Here is a 20,288-nt window from a genome sequence, read left to right as displayed (position 1 = left end):
CAAGTTGAATGGCCATCCAGCTACAAGTGTAAGAAATAGAAATAATGTGTTTTTTAGGCTCTGAGAGAGTCTGGCAGATGGTTAGATTGGACCCAAAGTTGAATCCAATCAGCACGCATAAGTAATATGATGCGTGAATAGGAATGTTATATAGACATCGAGGCTACACTCCCCATACATTTAGCCCTAGGGAGCTCTTTATTAGAGTTCTGTTTCCTGTTCTACCCCAATAACTTTTTTTAAAAATTGGGAAGAAAAAGTGCAGGAATTTCAAAGAACAACAGTAAAGTGTTTTACTAAGGGCTGTAAAATAGAATCCTTGGGAGAGGCTAAAATAACTATGATTATTTAGCCTGAAGCAAAAAGAATTCCTTAGTAATGATGTTCAAGTACTTGAAGTATTATTATACTAATGAAGAGGACTACAAGGTATTCTACATCTCCACTAAGATTAGAACAAAAGGAAATTGGTTTTATAGCTATAATAAATGGGAACTAGTTTAGTTATTGAGGTCTGTTAAACACACAGTGAAAAAAGTTATGCATACTTTTTTCCTGACAATCCTTAATCATGGGATTGCTTCTTTGTCTAGAACAGTTCCAGTATGACCCCAGCAGAAACAGTAGATCCTCCTCATCACGAGATCATTTTGCAGTGCTTCCTCTGATGCCCTTATTTCCAGGAAGGAACTACATCCTTTATTATCTCATCCTCTAGGCTGTAAACTCATCGTAGATAGGGAACATGGCTATCAGCTCTGTTGTAATGTTATACTGAATTATCTCAAACACTTAATAATTATGATGGTATACATTAAGTGATTACTATGTACCAGAAACTGTAATAATAATAATAATGTTGGTATTTGTTAAGCGCTTACTATGTGCCAAGCAGTGTTCTAAGCGCTGGGGTAGACACAAGGGAATCAGGTTGTCCCACGTGGGGCTCACAGTCTTAATCCCCATTTTACAGATGAGGTAACTGAGGCACCGAGAAGTTAAGTGACTTGCCCAAAGTCACACAGCTGACAAGTGGCCGAGTCAGGATTCGAACCCATGACCTCTGACTCCAAAGCCCGTGCTCTTTCCACTGAGCCATTAAGTACTGGGGGGGATACAAGCAAATCATTCTCATTTTACAGATGAGATAACTGAGGCACAGAGAAGCTAAATGGTTTTTCCAAGGCAAACAAGTGGCAGAGCTGGGATTAGAACCCATGACCTTCTGACTCCCAGGCCTGTGCTCTATCCTCTATGCCATGCTGCTCCTCTAGTACGGTTCTCTGCACCTAGAACCCATGCATAAAGTACAATTGATTGATTGATTCATTAAGTGCTGAAACACTGAACTTCATTATGCACTAGGCTATAAATTCATTGTGAGCAGCTAACATTCAATCATTTATCAAATCATATTTGTTGAGCACATACTATTCATTCATTCATTCATTCAATAGTATTTATTGAGCGCTTACTACGTGCAGAGCACTGTACTAAGCGCTTGGAATGAACAAGTCGGCAACAGAGAGAGACAGTCCCTGCCGTTTGACGGGCTTACAGTCTAATCGGGGGAGACGGACAGACAAGAACAATGGCAATAAATAGAGTTAAGGGGAAGAACATCTCGTAAAAACAATGGCAACTAAATAGAATCGAGGCAATATACAATTCATTAACAAAATAAATAGGGTAATGAAAATATATACAGTTGAGCAGACGAGTACAGTGCTGAGGGGATGGGAAGGTAGAGGGGGAGGAGCAGAGGGAAATGGGGGGAAAAGAGGGTTAAGCTGTGGGGAGGTGAAGGGGGGGCGGTAGAGGGAGTAGAGGGAGAAGAGCTCAGTCTGGGAAGGCCTCTTGGAGGAGGTGAGTTTTAAGTAGGGTTTTGAAGAGGGGAAGAGAATCAGTTTGGCGGAGGTGAGGAGGGAGGGCATTCCAGGACCGCGGGAGGACGTGGCCCAGGGGTCGACGGCGGGATGGGCGAGACCGAGGGACGGCGAGGAGGTGGGCGGCAGAAGAGTGGAGCGTGCGGGGTGGGCGGTAGAAAGAGAAAAGGGAGGAGAGGTAGGAAGGGCCAAGGTGATCTGGAGCCTTGAAGCCTAGAGTGAGGAGTTTTTGTTTGGAGCGGAGGTTGATAGGCAACCACTGGAGTTGTTTAAGAAGGGGAGTGACATGCCCAGATCGCTTCTGCAGGAATATGAGCCGGGCAGCGGAGTGAAGAATAGACTGGAGAGGGATGAGAGAGGAGGAAGGGAGATCAGAGAGAAGGCTGACACAGTAGTCTAACCGGGATATAACAAGAGCCCGTAGCAGTAAGGTAGCCATTTGGGTGGAGAGGAAAGGGCGGATCTTGGCGATATTGTAAAGGTGAAACCGGCAGGTCTCGGTAACGGATAGGATGTGTGGGGTGAACGAGAGAGACGAGTCAAGGATGACACCGAGATTGCGGGCCTGAGAGACGGGAAGGATGGTCGTGCCATCCACGGTGATAGGGAAGTCTGGGAGAGGACCGGGTTTGGGAGGGAAGATGAGAAGCTCAGTCTTGCTCATGTTGAGTTTTAGGTGGCAGGCCGACATCCAGGTGGAGACATCCTGGAGGCAGGAGGAGACGCGAGCCTGAAGGGAGGGGGAGAGGACAGGGTCGGAGATGTAGATCTGTGTGTCATCTGCGTAGAGATGCGAATGAGTTCACCGAGGGAGTGAGTGTAAATGGAGAACAGAAGAGGGCCAAGAACTGACCCTTCAGGAACTCCAACAGTTAAAGGATGGGAGGGGGAGGAGGCGCCAGCAAAGGAGACCGAGAATGACCGGCCAGAAAGTTAAGAGGAAAACCGGGAGAGGATGGAGTCCGTGAAGCCAAGGTGAGATAAGATATGGAGGAGGAGGGGATGGTCGACAGTGTCAAAGGCAGCAGAGAGGTCAAGGAGGATTAGAATGGAGTAGGAGCCATTGGATTTGGCAAGAAGGAGGTCATGGGTGACCTTAGAGAGAGCAGTCTCGGTAGAGTGGAGGGGATGGAAGCCAGATTGGAGGGGGTCTAGGAGAGAATGGGAGTTAAGGAATTCTTAGCATCGATTGTAGACGACTCGTTCTAGGATATTGGAAAGGAAGGGTAGTAGGGACATAGGGCGATAGCTGGAGGGGGAGGGGGGGTCAAGAGCGGGTTTTTTTTAGGATGGGGGAGATGTGGGCATGTTTGAAGGCAGCGGGGAAGGAGCTATTGGAGATTAAGTGGTTAAAAATAGAAGTTAAGGAAGGGAGGAGGGCAGGGGCGATGGTTTTAATCAGGTGTACTATGTACAGAGCATTAAATTAAGTGCTGGGGAAGGTACAATTTGACAGCAGACACACTGCCTAAAGGTTAAGTTCTTGGTCCCCTTCTATTCTCCATCTACACTCATTCTCTTGTAGAACTCCTTTGCTCCCACAGCTTCAACTACCATCTCTGTGCGGTTGATACCCAAATCTACATCTCCTCCCCTGATCTCTCCCTCTCTCCAGACTCACATGTCCTCCTGCTTTCAGGACATCTCTACTTTGATGTCCTCCCGCCACCTAAACTTAACATGTGCAAAACAGAGCTTCCTTATCTTCCCTCCCAAACCCTGTCCTCTCCCAAAGTTTCTCATCACTGTAGACGGCACAACCATCCTTCCCATCTCACAAGTCAGTAACGTTGGTGTCATCCTTGACTCCACTCTCTCATTCAACCCACATATCCACTCCGTCACCGGTCCTTCTCTCCTTCTACAACCCAGACCGCACACTTCACTCCTCTGCTGCTAACCTCTGGGCTTCGATCTCATCTGTCTCACCACCAACCTCTGACCCACTTCCTGCTACTGGCCTGGAATGCCCTCCCTCCTCAAATCTGCCAGATAATTACTCTCCCTTGCTTCAAAGCTCTACTGAAGGTGCATCTCCTTCAAAAAGACTTCCCAGACTAAACCCCACTTTTCTTCATCTCCCACTCCCTTTCGTGTCACCTTGATTCTTTACCTTTACTCTCCCCTCCCTGGCCCTACAGAACATATGAATATATCTGTAATGCCATTTAATTATTTTGATGTCTGTTTACTTGTACAAATGTCTGTCTCCCCTGCTCTAGACTCTTAAGTTCACTGTGAGCAAGGATTTTCACTCTTTATTGCTATATTGAACTTTCCCAAGCACTTAATACAATGCTCTGCACACAGTAAGTGCTCAATAAATACAACTGAATGAATGAATTGCCCACCCATAACATAACATCTCTGCCAACTCTGTTGAATTATACTCTCCCAAGTGCTTAGTACAGTGTATTACAGTACAGTAATAGTATAATGCATGCATTAATGCTCAATAAATACCATTGATTGATTGATAGCAGGAGTACCTTACAGAAATGGGGAACAAAGAAGGGAGAGAGCAAGGTCAAAGTGCAGCAGATCCCAGTCTGAAAGTCCTTGATGTGTTTATTTCGATCAATTAAATGGTATTTATTGAACACTTGGTGCAAAACTCTTCATTAAACACTTGGGAGAGTACACCGCAGTTGCTAGACATGATCCGTGCCCTTAAGGATATTACAGCATACCCGGGGAGACTGCTATTACAATAGATTACAGCTAAGAGAAGCAACTTAGTGTAAAAATATATACAAAAATGGTGTAGGGGTGAAGATGCGGTATCTAAGTACTTAGAGAGGGGGACTATCTGCAAGGGTGAGTTAGTGGGGAGGGGAAATATGGGTGGTAAGAATGAGAGCTTAGCCAGGGTAGGGTTGATGGAGGAGATATGATTTCAGTAGGTCTTTGAAAATGAAGAGAATACTACTCTGTCAGTAATTCAGGAGAAAGGAGTTCCAGGAAGGAGGAAGGGCATGAAAAAGGGGTCAGTGGTGGATGAGATAGGAGCAGGCATAATGAGACTTGCATTACAGGAATGAAATGTGCCAACTGGGTTATAGTGGGAGAGGAATGAGAATAAGGAGGAGAGAACTAATTGAATGCTTGCATTCTGATGATGAAGAGTTTCTACTTGATGTGGAGATAGATGGGAAATCACTGAAGGCACTTGAGTTGGTAAATATACATATGAGATTTTTTGTTTTATATAAAAGTGATCCAGGCTGCAAAACACAGAATAGACAAGAGAGGGAAGGAGAGAGGTAGTGTGGTTGGCAACAAGGCTGATGAAACTGAGTAATATCCATTTGAAACACATCTGAAAAATGTCATTATGGGAGAGTCAAAAATGACCTAGGACTCATTGCTTAAAGAGTAAACACTGACAAGCTTTGTCAGTGACACTTATTTTGTAATTCATTTTTAAACTTTAATGGTAATTGTTAAAAACTTACTATGTGTCAAACCCTGTTCTAAGCACTAGGAAAGGTGCAATTAGGTCAGACACAGCCGTGGACCCTCAAGGGACTCACAGTCTAAGTAGGAGGAAAAACAGGGGAACAGAGGCATAAAGAAATGAAGTGACTTGCCCAAGGTCACAGAGAAAGTAATCGGCAGAACCAAAATTAGAACCCAGGTCCTCTGAGTCCCGGATTCATGCTTTTTCCACTGGACCACTCTGCTTCTCCAAAAATCAATCAACAATCTCAAGTTCTAAAAAAAAAATCACATAGGGGTAGGGTTAAAATTGGTGATATGTGAAGTCAGGTTAGCCACAGATGGGTTCAGGAAATGAAACACAAAAATTATTTATGTGCATTTCACTGCTTTCTCATTCACTACACAGTGAGCCCCAAAGGGAATGTGACTGGCAGGGAAACTATTGCTATATATTTATATTTGATATTTGTTAAGTGTTTACTGTGTGCCAGGCACTGTACTAAAACCTGGGGTGGATACCAACAAATCAGGTGGGACACAGTCCCTGACCCACAGGGAGCTCACAGACTCAATCTCCATTTTAAAAATGAGATAACTGTGGCCCAGAGAAATGAAGTGATTTGCCAAGGTCATACAAGTGACAAGTGGTGGAGCAGGGATTAAAACTCATGAACTTCTGACTAGCAGGCCCATGCTCTATCCACTACGTCATGCAGCTTTTCTAAATCATTCCTTCACACAGGCTCTTGGTCCCAAAATCTCAAGACGGAGGTCTCCTTTGCTGGTGACGGTGTACTCCAACATCACAGAGATAAAGATAGGAGAAGAGTAAGAAGTAGGGTTTAAATCTAGAGATTATTTGTATTTTTTTTCCAATGGCTGGATTGTTACATGAACATTATGAAACAGATTTCTTGATGATTGACCTTAAAGGATTCACTTTTAGACCACTCATTCCATGGGTGGTGAAAATCCATTACCAAGTGGAAAAAATTTGAAGTTTTTTCACCTTGAAAAAAATAGAGCAAACTGTTCCCATTGGCAGCCTGCAGTTGAAAATAGTCTTGAATTACGTCACCCAACACTGTTCATTTAGATGATTCAGTTAAATTATTTAGATGATCATTTAGATGAAAATTATATGTTTAAAATAAATCCCGACTTCTTGCCAGAGGCTCCATCAGGCCTATGTGAGCACCTACAAAATGATTATTTGGTATATAGCCACCTTCAAGACCTAGATTTAATGTCGACATCACGTGCAGATTGCACTAAGAACAAATATAAAAACCTAAATGCCTGGTATTTAACCAGCAAAGTTGTTTCAGGGTATGAAATTGAAACCCTGATCAGCAGAGTTAATTTTATGATGAAGAGTAACGAAGGAGGGCAAATATATAAAAGCAGATGAGAGATCCATTCTGAGAGCCCAGTGTAGCATAACATTATGACTAAGCTACTTGTGAGCAGAGAACACATCTCATCAATCATATTTACTGAGCGCTATGTGCAGAGGACTGTACTAAGCGCTTGGGAGAACACAACAGAATTAGCAGACATGTTCCCTCCCCATAATGAGCTTACAGTCTAGAGGGAACATACTTTCTCCCATCCCTAGCACAGTGTATGGCACTATGTAAATTCTCAGTGACGTTACTTCTGCTACTTCTGATGATAAAAACAGCGGTATTTGTAAAACGTGTACTATGTGCCAAGCACTGTACTAAACATTTGGGTAGATATAGATTATGTTGGTCACAGTACCTGTTCCAAGGGGCTTAAATTCTAAGTAGGAGAGAGAACAGGCATGAAATCACCATTTTAACAGCCACTGAATCACTAGGAATCACCAGGTGCCACAGCAACAAAATGGCTGAGTTGGGATTGGAACCCAGGTACTCAGACTCACAGATAGGCCATGCTGATTCTAAAAATCTAGCACCAATTCTGGCAGGCAGGAAAAGGCAATGTCAGATAGATAAGCACTCAGGAATGAACAACGTTCTGCTGCAAATAGTAACTCATCTTGTTGAGCAAACCATACATAGCATTGATGTGGAAGGGGCTACTTTGTGGACATCAGTCTTCCCCGGCACATTCCATAAATAACACTGTCTGGCAGCATTATGTCTGAACTCAAAGGACAATGATAAATGACTTAACTTCTAAAAGAGGTTGGTTTCGATTCAATTTCCACTTGGGAGAACAATGCCTGTTGTTCCCTTTTTTTCCAGACTTCTTGTTTCTTCTTCTAATAATGATTTATCATTCCTCCTTATTTCTTTCTTATTGTGTGGTTTTTATGTTTTATTTCTTCTTAAAGTATAAATACAGTCCACACTCGATTCTTTGGTGATACACTGTCTAGTAAGGATTATCTGGGCTCCTTATTTCTTTCTCTTGCCTTCCTGATTTATCTGCCTTTGGTCTTTCCCCCCTCTGCATCATTCTCTCCTTGAGGCAAGCTAAAATTGCAAAATAAATTACTCTTCTATATGTGCTATTTACACCATCTTTGCAAATTTTTGCTTATTTTCACAAATCGCATATGGTCCATGGGTAGTGAACGTTGGCTAACAACTATTTTCAGTGAAAATCATTAACAATGCTCTCAGTTGCTGTTCAATCTGCAGGTTCTGTTTATTGCTTTCAACAAACAAAATTTGATCACAATTCAAATTACAAGATGAGAGGAAAATCATAATAGAGCAAGAGGAGATCAATTAGCATCCCAAATGCCTTTCAAGACTGTAAACCCCTTGCAGGTAGGGTATAGGCCTTCCAAATTTATTACATTGCACTCTTCCAAGTGCTTAGTATAATGCTTTGCACACAATAATTGACCAATAAATACCATTTATTGATTCCAGAAATGACTTGCAATAAAAGAGGTGAAGCATAATAATTTGCCAGTTATATGCTCAAAGGAAAAAAACCATAAAAATAAGGAATCCAAAACATGGTTCTAAGCAATTATGCAATGAACGGTATTTATTATTCAATTTTAGTTTTGTCAAGGAAATAATAAGAGTTTACCTAAATTTTCAATTCAGATGAACTCTTCAGTATCTCCAAAAATCTAGGGTCCTCACTGGACCTAATATGATTTTTTTTTTTTATCAGTTGCAAGGCTTTTTCATGAACAGTGGTATACCCATTCCATTTTTAGTGTGACAATTTGAAACTGCCTTCACAGAAGAATTATATCAATTTATTTGTCCTGAATTCTTTCTTTTCATAATGCTTTTGTTAGTTTCACCTTTTGGGGTGTTACTGAAAATAATAACTATTTACAAAGGTGATGATTCCTATCCTAACAGTTTCACTGCAAGGAATAATGCAAATTACTCCACTTGGCACCCGGGATATAAACTGAAAGGCTGACCTTGTACTTAGTCAGTAGGAAGAGCCAAGTGTGGAATTTTCATTAATTCCAATTCAATCACACTCATGCTTTTAGTGCTAGATGTACTGGCTTCTGAAGCTCTTGCCAAATTTAGCTGAATCTAATGCTCTTCCAAAGGTTTGCTACAAATGGTGTTTGCTAAATAAGACGTTCATTTTTAAAAGTTTTGATTTGCCAATTTAATAACATTTTGAACCTTGAGCTCCCCCTTGTGTCAAAGAACTCACTCACCAATATACAATAATTATTTCTGGCTTTCTTCATTAAAATATTCACAATATTTTCAGTAATTTTATGGATGAACCCATTTTGAGTGAACGGAATTTGTTAGGCACATTTCAGTGAGGTGATGTATATAAAAAGTACAAAAGTGCTTTGTAGCTATAGAAATGTGGTCATATTCTGCTTTTGCTATTCGTTCACATGAGAAGACTATCGATTAAAATCGCACGGCCTGATGCCTCAAACTTTGAAACAACCCTTGATATCTCAACAATGTAAGGAACGATGAAAAGTTGAAAAATTTGCTCAGCTAAGGAACACCTTTTTGGAAATTTAATTGGAAAAAGCAGTAAACAATTCTGCATTTCCCAAAGCATTAAATTTAAGGTGTTAAGAGGCAAAATGTCACTTCAGTTTTCTGTCAAAATACAGGAAATTCACTCCTGTGTCATTTGCGGACTCATCTTGGGCATAATGGTACGTAACTGTAGAACATTAGTCTTGATTAACTGGGGTATTTTCTGCTAAAGTTGGCTTTATACTGTCACTAGGTTGAAAAATTATCTTTGTACAGAATGTATATTTCAGCAGTAAAATATGCTGCTCCCAGAGTAGCTTAGTCATTATCGGACCTTAACAAATACTTCATCAAGCTTGTGGATGTTTCCTCTTATGCAAAACAGAGATATTATTACCACTCTCTTCCCTCTCCAAAGTACTGATGTAAAATATCTTTCTGGCTAATTCTGTCTCTATTTTATATTTAGGGTGTGATTATTCAAGTAGAGTATTTTGAGAGATGGGGTCTAATCTTAGTGGTTTAAAATATATTTTCAAATGAGACTTGAATGTTTCAACACACAACTACCTGCACGTCAAATTTTCCATTATGGCTGGAGGGTGGAGGAGAATGGGGAGAAGGATGAAATTTGCAACTTATTTACAGAACTCAGCATTTAAAGAAAAATGCCCTCTTTCAAAGAATTTCTAAAAGATTAACTTGAAAGATCAGATGTCACGTTTTAAACAAAGAAATGATAAAAACTTTGTTCTTTCACTCAAGCAGTATCCATTTAGCTCCTAATAACAGAGAACACAAGATCAGTGTCCCTAAAGAAGTGCAGCAAAATCATTCTTTAGTCACTTAACTTCTCAGTTCCCTCATCTGTAAAATGGGGATAAAGACTGCGAGCCTCACGTGGGACAACCTGATTACTCTGTACCTACCCAGCGCTCAGAACAGTGCTCTGCACATTGTAAGCGCTTTACAAATACCAACATTATTATTATATGTTCAACTGTAGTCTCTCTCAATCACTCTCTCCTCCCCGCATTGCTCTAATACCGAAAGCAGTGCCAAGGACAGTGTAAGTCACATTAGGAGCTTATTAATAAAACAGCTGCATTTTTCCCACTACTAGTAATTCACTGTCTTCATTATGAAGAAAGGAATGCACCCTGAAACTAATCCTGAGAAAAGATATTTAGCAGGAAATCTATATTTTTTAAGAAAAATGGTGGGATGCCTGTGATTTTTTTCTTACTATTCACAGAATTCTGTATAGTTACCGTATGTCCCACAGTATGTGACACTCAAATTCTACGTGAAAACATTTCCTGCAAAAGTTTCTGTCCACAATTTTTTATGGTATTTGTTAAGCACTTACTGTTTGCCAGGCGCTGTACTGGGGTAGTACTGCTGTACTGGTGTATATATATTTAGCTGGGGTAGATATAAGTAAGCAGTTTGGACACAGTCCCTGACCTTGTAGGACTCACAATTTTATTCCCTATTTTACAGATGAGGTAACTGAGGAACAAAGAATTTAAATGACTTGCCCAAGATCGCACAGCAGACATGAAGAAAAGCTGGGACTAGAACCCCGGCCCTTCTGACTTCCAGGCCCATGCTTTATACAATAGGCCATGCTGCTTCATCTTCCTACTTGGATTGTGTGCTTCAAGTGAGACAGGGACTGTGTTCGATCTGATTAACTAGTATTATCCCAGTGTTTAATACAGTGCTTGGCCAGTGGTGAGCGGTTAAATACCACCATCATTATAACTTTTAGCAGTAGAATACAGTGGCATCCTGGCTGTAAAGCAGCATGGCATAGTGGATAGAGCACGGTCCTGGGAGTCAGAAAGGTCATGGGTTCTAATCCCGGCTTGGCCACTTGCCTGCTGTGTGACCTTGGGCAAGTCACTTCAATTCTCTAGGCCTCAGTTCCCTCATCTGTAAAATGAGGATTGAGACTGTGAGCCCCACGTTGGACAGTCGGGACAGGGACTGTGTCCAACCCGAGTTGCTTGTATCAACCCCAACACTTAGTACAGTGCCTAGCACATAGTTAAGCGCTTAACAAATATCATCATTATTATTATGTCTGAGCAGCCCTATTAATGCACTGCTTGCTCTGAATGAAGTAGTTAGAAAGAGTGCCTAATAACTCTCTGCATCGCCAAACACAAACTGTTCCACTGAAAGTCTTCCCCTGAGAACTCTAATCTTGAGGTACACTAAGGAACAGAGAAGCAGGCACAGATTCATCCTTGACTCTGCTCTCTCATTCACCCCACACATCCATCACCAAAACCTGCTGGTCTCACCTTCACAACATCGCCAAGATCCGCCCTTTCATCTCCACCCAAACTGCTACCTTGCTGGTACAAGCTCTCATTATATCCTGACTGGATTACTCCATCAGCCTCCTTTCTGATCTCCCATCCTCCTGTCTCTCCCCACTTCAGTCTATACTTCATTCTGCTGCCCGGATTATCTTTCTGCAGAAACGCCCTGGCCACGTCACTTCCCTCTTCAAAAATCTCCAGTGGTTGCCATCAACTTTCGCATGAAGCAAAAACTCCTGACTATTGGCTTCAAAGATCTTCATCACCTTGTCCCCTCCTACCTCACCTCCCTTCTCTCCTCCTACAGCCCACCCCACACACTCAGCTCCTCTGCCACTAACCTCCTCACTGTGCCTTGTTTTCACCTGTGCCGCCGTAGACCCCTGGCCCACATCCTACCTCTGTCCTGGAATGCCCTCCCTCCTCACATCCACCAAACTAACTCTCTTCCCCTCTTCAAAGCCCTACTGAGAGCTCACCTTCTCCAGGAGGCCTTCCCAGACTGAGCCCTCCCTTTCCTTCTGCCTTTCCTCCCCTCCCCGTTGCCCCTACTCCCTCCCTCTGCTCTACCCCCTTCCCCTCCCCACAGCACTTATGTTTATTTGTATATTTTATTACTTAATTTTATTAATGATGTGTATGTATCTGTAATTCTATTCCTCTCCCCACCACACATATATATTTGTACATATTTATTGTTCTATTTATTTTATGTGCATTTATCTATGGTTCTATTTCTCTATTTTGATGGTAGGATGCCTGTCCACTTGTTTTGTTTTCATATCTGTCTTCCCCTTCTGGACTGTAAGCCTGTTGTAGGGTAGGAATTGATCTGTTGCTGAACTGTACTTCCTAAGCACAGTGCTCTGCACACAGTAAGCGCTCAATAAATGTGATTGAATGAATGAATGAATGACTCCGTGTGGAACAAAACACATTACTGTTGCAAGGATCTAACTCTATGGGCAACAACGCAGAGGTGCATGTTGATTTATAACAGTCTTTTCAGTCACACTTGCACTTAAGGATAAGATCTCACCATCAGCAGCCTCAGCTTCAAACAGAAAGGACAGCAATACTTTCCCTATTTCTTCACTTGTAATTTATTGTAGCCCCTCTCAGGATTGCACCTGGAGAGTTTCCAGTACTCTACCAATCTCAGCTACCGAAGGGAGAGTCAAAAAGAGGCCTACCCATTCCATTCCTAGCTTGGGCAGTGGCTAGCAAGTGGAAGGCAATCTGCTACAAGTCAACACTTACCTGTGCTTGGCAGCAACGGCATGGGAAAGAGTTGAGAGTGTAGACTAAAGTTTACTGCACGGAAGAAGGCAATGGTAAACCACTTCTGTATTTTTACCAAGAAAACTCAATGGATCCACTACCAAAACGATTGCAGAAGGAGAGCGGGGCATTCTGGGAGAGATAAAATGATGGCATTTGTTAAGCGCTTACTATGTGCCAAGCACTGTTCTAAGTGGTGGGGGAGATACAAGGTAATCAGGTTGTCCCTCATGGGGCTCACAGTCTTAATCCTCATTTTACATATGAGGTAACTGAGGCACAGAGAAGTTTAGTGACTTGCCCAAAGTCACACAGTTGACAAGTGGCAGATCCAGGATTAGAACCCGTGACCTCTGACTCCCAAACCTGTGCTTTGTGTCCATGTAGTCGCTCTGTGTTAGAAACAACTCAACAGCATAAGCCAGGCCAATTTATTTCAGAGTGCCTCTCCCAGTAGTGGAAAGGGTAGGGTGTATGTCTACCGATTATATTGTACTCTCCCAAGCATCTAGGATAATACTCTACACATAGTAAGTACTTAATAGACACCACTCATTGCGGTGGGCATACACCTATACTTATCCATATCAGCGTGGCTCAGCGGAAAGAGTCAGAGGCTTTGGAGTCAGAGGTCATGAGTTCGAATCCCAGCTCTGCCACTTGTCTGCTGTGTGACCTTGGGCAAGTCACTTCACTTTTCTGTGCCTCAGTTACCTCATCTGTAAAATGGGGATGAAGACTGTGAGCCCCACGTGGGACAACCTGATTCCCCTGTGTCTACCCCAGCGCTTAGAACAGTGCTCTGCACATAGTAAGCGCTTAACAAATACCACCACCATTATCCATATCCACTTTTCAGGGTGCTATGTGAACGTGAACATACATACAACATATATGACTTTTGAGCATGGAACTTATCTACCTTCTCTGTTATATTGAACTCTTCCAAGGGGTTAGTACAGTGCTCTGCACTTCATAAATATAATTGATGGAATGAATCACCTATTTGTTCTAGGTCTGTCATAAAAGGAATTGTTAGGATTGCTTAATCACTGGCATTTATTGACTGCTTACTGTGTCTAGACCATTACACTAAGTGCTTGGTGGAGTAGAATGTAATAATGTAACAAAGATAGTAGACATGATTTAAAAAAAGCGTTACTTTTTAAGTGCTTACTACATAACAAGAGTCATGCTAAGCACTGGAGTAGATACAAGTTATTCAAGTTGAACACAGTACCCGTCCCACACGGGCTCTCAGTGGAAAGAGCAACAGCTTGGGAGTCAGAGGTCATAGGTTTGAATCCCGGCTCTACCACTTGTCTGCTGTGTGACTGTGGGCAAGTCACTTCACTTCTCTATGCCTCAGTTCCCTCATCTGTAAAATGGGGATTAAGACTGTGAGCCTCACGTGGGACAACCTGATTACCCTATATCTACCCCAGCGCTTAGAACAGTGCTCTGCACATAGTAAGCACTTGACACATACCAACATTATTATTATTATTAAGTAGGAGCTTACAGTCTAGAGGAGGTTAGACATTAAATAAGGATAGGTGAAATGGCAGAGTATGTGAATATGTACAGAAGTGCTGAGTGCGGGTTGAATAAGAAGTGTTTATGAGGCATAGAGCCATGTTCAGAGATGACATGGAAGAGAGAGAGAGGGTAGAGGAAAACATAGGTTTGTCAGGAGAGGCTTTTTGGAGGACATATTACTTTAGAAGAGTTTCAGAAGTGGAGAAAGTGAAGATCTGTCAAATATGAAGAGGGAGGATATGGGCGAGAGTTCGGTGGCGAGCTCAAGATATAGTGAGTAGGTTGGCATCAGGGCAGCAAAGTGTGTGGGCTGTGTTGTAGTAGGAAATCAAGTGAGGTAAGGCAGGAAGGGGAGAGCCGATTGAGTGCCTTAAAGTCATTGGTAAGGGGTTTCTGTTTGATGTGGAGGTAGAAGGTAAACCATTGGAAATTTCTGAGGAGTGGGGAGGCAGGGACTAAGCATTTTTATGGGAAAATAATCTGTCCAGGAGAGATAGATATGGACTTCACCTATGGGCATTTGTGTGGCCAAAAAAGCAATAAAAATAATAGACATGATTTTTTTTTAAATGGTACTCGCAACTGGACTCATAGTATTAACCACACTGCATCCATACAAACACTTTTCCTATTATGCTGTCATTTTTTTTTTCACAGCTCCTGATAATTTAACTTTTGCTACCCTGCATTTTCTTTCTTAAAAGGTTTTGCTCAAAAAGGGCTGCTTCTTACTTGATGAAAATAAGTCTTGCCAGTCTACAGATGGCAATTGATTGCCAATTTTCAGCTGAAATACAGCATTGTCGGAGGCTTAGCTTTATTTTATTGTATCCTCTGCTCTTCTTGCTATCCATTTCCAATTTCAGCTAACAATACAGCAGCTGTTTGGGTAACCTACTGTCAGGTATTCTCCTCATGAGTCCTTACAAGGAGTCCAATGAACCTGTGTTGAGATAACTAGACAGTCAATTCTAGCAAAATGATTTTTTTTGAGGACTTTGTTATTTTTTCTTCTATCTTGCCATTTGATGCTGGCATGATAGTGCAGTCTATAAGTCATGCTGATAGAACTGCTCAGTGAGTTGAATGTGGTGTCAAATGGGGCTTTCCACATTTCATAAATATAAAGATTTGTCAGCCCTACAGTTCTGTTGACTTCTAGTTTGGTTCTTTCCAGGTGCAGCCTGGTACATAGATTTTGACTTCCTCAGAGTAACTGCCAATCCATACTGCTTTGTTGATTCTGGGAAGTCTTTTATAATCATCTGAATGTCTTCTTGTTGGTGTTGCTTCCTAATAATAATAATACCAGACATACCAGACACTGAACTAAGCACTAGGGTAGATACAAGATAAACTGTATGGACACAGTCCTTGTCATTAATTCATTCATATTTACTGAGCGCTGACTATGTGCAGAGCACTGTACTAAGTGCTTGGAATGTACAATTTGGCAACAGATAGAGACAATCCCTGCCCAACAGTGGGCTCACAGTCTAAACGGGGGAGACAGACAACAAAACAAAACCAGTAGTCTGGCGTCAATATCCTCAAGATAAATAGAATCATAGATATATAAATATCATTAACAAAATAAGTAGGGTAATAAATAATATATACAAATATGCACAAGTGCTGTGGGGAGAGAAAGGGGGAAGAGCAGAGGGAGGGAGTAGGGGGAATGGGGAGGGGAGGACGAGCAGAGAGAAAGGGAGGGCTCAGTCTGGGAAGGCCCCTGGAGGAGGTGAGCCCTCAGGCTTTGAAGAGAGGAAGAGAGTTAGTTTGGCAGATGTGAGGATGGAGGGCATTCCAGGTCAGCGGTAGGACATGGGCCAGCGGTCGAGGGCGGGACAGGCGTGAAGAGGGGACCGTGAGGAGGTGAGTGGCAGAGGAGCAGAGTGCACGGGGTGGGCAATAGAAAAAGAGAAGAGGGGTGAGGTAGCAGGGGACCAGGTTCTGGAGAGCTTTGAAGCCAAGAGTGAGGAGTTTTTATTTCATGCAAAGGTTGATAGGCAACCACTGGATGATTTTAAGGAGGGGATGGACATGCCCAGAGCGTATCTGTAGGAACATACACATATCTGTAATTGATTTATTTATTTTAACATCTGTCTCCCCCTACAGACAATAAGCTCGTTGTTGTTGGGGAATCTGTCTCTTGTTATACTATCCTCTCTTCTCTAATTCCCTCTTTCCTTTTTTCCCACTCCCTTCTGTGTCACCCTGACTTGCTCCATTTATTTACCTCCCCCGCTCCAGCCCCACAGCACTTATGCACATATCTGTAATAGATTTATTTATATTAATATCTGTCTCCCCCTATAGACTATAAGCTCATTGTTGGTGGGGAATCGGTCTCTTGGTATACTGTACTGTTTCAAGAGCGCAGTACAGTACTCTGCACACAGTAAGTGCTCAATAAATATGACTGACTGAGTGACCACTTCCAAGTTCTCAGAGTTTGGCTCACCAATCCCTGCCATGTTTCACAGGGCACAGAGCAGAAGCAAATCTAGAAATCAAGGAGTCCTTTCTGGGTACAGTCTGATCAAATTATAATAATAGAAAACGAAGGGCTACCTGCATTCCACTTCTGACCTTTGGCCTCACCTCCCTTTCTCCTCTACAGTTCTCAGTGCTGAAGACCATCCTCATCAACTAAGAGAATGAACTTGCAGAGGATCGGTGCCTGTTCTTTGTAAACTGACCTGGGGATGGGAACAATCCTCATTCTCCCTAGTCATTACCCCCTTCTAGACTGTAAACTAATTGTAGACAGGGAATGGGTCTGTTTATTAATAATAATGTTGGTATTTGTTAAGCACTTATTATGTGCAAAGCACTGTTCTAAGCGCTGGGGGATACAAGGTGATCAGGTTGTCCCTCATTGGGCTCACAATCTTCATTCCCATTTTACAGATGAGGTAACTGAGGCCCAGAGAAGTTAAGTGAGTTGCCTAAAGTCACACAGCTGACAAGTGGTGGAGTCTGGATTAGAACCCATGACCTCTGACTCCCAAGCCCAGGCTCTTTCCACTGAGCCATGCTGCTATTGTTCTCTCCCAAACGCCTAGTACAGTGCTTAGCACACAGTAAGTGCTCAATGAATACAATTGAATGAATGGATGAATACTGCCTTGACTACTGCATCAACCTCCTTGTTAATCTCCCTGCCTCTTGCACCAATTGGTGGAATTTATTAAGTGCTTACTATGTGCAGAGCACTGTATTAAGAACTGGGTGAGTTTGCTACAAAAGAGTAGGTGGATGTGCTCCCTGTACAGTCATATCCAAGACTGTACCAGACTGTATAGAAGCAGCATGGTTCAGTGGAAAGAGCATGGGTTTAGGAGTCGGAGGTCATGGGTTCCAATCCCGGCTCCGCCACCTGCCAGCTGTGTAACTTTGGGCAAGTCACTTCCCTTCTCAGTGCCTGTTACCTCATCTGTAAAATGGGGATTAAGACCTTGAGCCTCATGTGGGACAACCTGATTACCCTGTATCTACCCCGGAGTTTAGAACAGTGCTCGGCACATAGTAAGCGCTTAACAAATACCAGCATTATTATTATTACCACCAACCCTGGTTTAAAGGGAGTTCTGTGCTGCTCATGCGATGAGCAAGTCAGACCATGCGTGCACGTTGGGCAGAAGAAAACTGATACAGCGAGGGTTTGCTAAAGGACGACTACAGCAAACTAGTCTGTAATGCAGTGATCAAAAGGGGAATCACACTGTTCGGCAAAGGTAAATAGGCAAACTTAATTCAAGAGGCAGAGTCGTAGATCAGGTCTCACTATGCAAGCAGGTCCTGTAGCCTCTCTCCAAAGGATGAACTTTTTCTGAACTCATTATAAAAAGATGGTGATTTAGGCCGCATTATTGCAACTACGTAAACAATTGCCAGTGGTGCTAGCTTTGACTATCAGAGAAAAAAAACTTTAAGGGAACAATCTTGGATCAACCAAGGAAGGGTAGATCTCTTTTTAACTTTTGCTAAATTAAAAATTAAGCATAACAAAAATATATTTGGGGAAAGGAATCTAACCTAGTTCATTATTTGCTGTTGATAGGATTATCTTGACTATCTGGAAACTTGATGCCTCATCATAGTTTATCATATGTGTTCGTTTCTTTAAGTGGAATGCTTGCGTATTATTCTTATCTATGTACCAAGTTTACAGAGGAAACAAGGGCAGGTCTCGGCAATTAGGCACCATCACCTACCTTGATAGCTCAGGTAATAAAAGTGGATTTGGTGGTGGGAGCTCCATTATCTGGGGTTCTGGGTTAACTTTTCACTTTAAGCTGCTGAAACATAATCTGAATTTTTGCATCAGAGAATATGAAGTTGTCAAAGCTACTGAAAGAAATAAGGGAGTGGGTTATCATTCATTCATTTATTTATTCAGTTGTATTTATTGAGCACTTACTATGTGCAGAGCACTGTACTAAGTGCCTGGAAAGTACAAGTCTGCAGCAGATAGAGACAATCCCTACCCAACCGTGGGCTCACAAGTTTACAAACTTTAATCAAGTTTCTGTAAACTGAAAATTTATAAACATTTAATATTTGAATTTTCTTCTCAAGTGTTAGAAGTCTGTTCGTAGATATAAGGTGATGATTTCGATGAAAACACTGAGTTGTACTGTTCTCATTGCATTGCTTATCACTTAAAAAGAGGAAAAGAGAGTAACACTTGATTGATTTGTTTCAAAAATATGCTTATAAGTTTGAGTTTCTCTTTTTTACTGGAACTTGGGGTTTGATGACAGATGATTCTCTGAAGAAATGGATTTTTAATTCACATTATTGAATCCCTCTGAACACCATGCATATCTAAATGTAATGGAAACAATTCTATAACTAACCGGATCAATGGCAGACTTGATTTAATTTCATTTCAAAGAGAATCAGGAATCTACTCTTACATTTTGCCACAGTTCTGGATGTGGAGAAAACATGAACCTGTTTCAAATTTCATCCAGATCTATGAAAATGAAGAGTGGAATTTAAAGCAAATGCTTGGCTGATTGGAAGCCGATGGTTATTTTTTTTTTTAAGTGTATGCATCGGCATCTCCATTTCAGGGGCTAAAGGACAGAACCAGTTTGTGATTTCAAAATGGCACACAGTTGCACTTCCTGAGCAGCAGCGTGATTTAGTGGAAAGACCTCAGGCCTACAAGTCAGAGGATCTGGGTTCTAATCACTAACCCATCACTTACCTGCTGCATGACCTTGGGCAAATCACTGAATTCTCTGCCTCATATTCCTCACCTGTAAATTGGGTATTCAATACCAGTTCTCCCTCCTACTTCGATTGCGAGCCCCATGTAGGACAGAGACTGTTGTCTGACCTATTATCTCATATCTATCCTAGCGCTTAGCACATTTTAAACACTTAAATACCATAATTATTATTATGATTATTATTTTTTCCTGTATATGTCTCCTTTGGTAATTCAAGGAGCTGAAGAGTTTTTGCTAATGGTCCCCAAATGTGAATCTGGCAGGTTAGGGGATGGATATTTTTCCTCGAATGGTCCTCACACAAAAATGTATTTCCCAATCCTGATTCAAGAAAGCTGGGCACTGCTAAAATAGTTAGAACCTTTTAGATTTTAGAATAGCTACAGCTAGAATTTGATTGGATTTCATACATCTTCCCCCTAAACCTTTGGAAAATAGGGATTACTTCAGGTGAAATGGATACAAAAATGCCCAAGGGAAGAGGCATGATTACATTAAAGGAACAACTTTGCTCCCAACAGTAAATCTTTCTTTTTAAATGTATTTAATGTTGTATGGGCACTAGGTGGCATGTACCTTTGAGGGGAATTTTAGCTGGGGAAGTTCTGCATCAGGACAATTTTGTGAAAC

General features: G+C 41.9%; 1 protein-coding gene and 1 non-coding gene across 3 annotated transcripts in view; one reads left to right on the top strand and one right to left on the bottom strand.

Moving 5' to 3' along the window:
• The window catches only part of LOC114814718 (glypican-5-like), an 866,559-nt gene that overhangs the window by 435,038 nt on the left and 411,233 nt on the right, over nt 1-20,288 (bottom strand). The window lies entirely within an intron of this gene.
• Nucleotides 12,699-12,836, top strand: LOC114816276. Its single transcript, XR_003764043.1, has one exon. It is a non-coding gene; the product is annotated as a small nucleolar RNA SNORA7 (small nucleolar RNA).

This window comes from Ornithorhynchus anatinus, chromosome 1 (genome assembly GCF_004115215.2).
Source record: "Ornithorhynchus anatinus isolate Pmale09 chromosome 1, mOrnAna1.pri.v4, whole genome shotgun sequence".
Classification (NCBI taxonomy): Eukaryota; Metazoa; Chordata; class Mammalia; order Monotremata; family Ornithorhynchidae; genus Ornithorhynchus; species Ornithorhynchus anatinus.
This window is presented reverse-complemented; position numbering and strand designations above follow the sequence as displayed.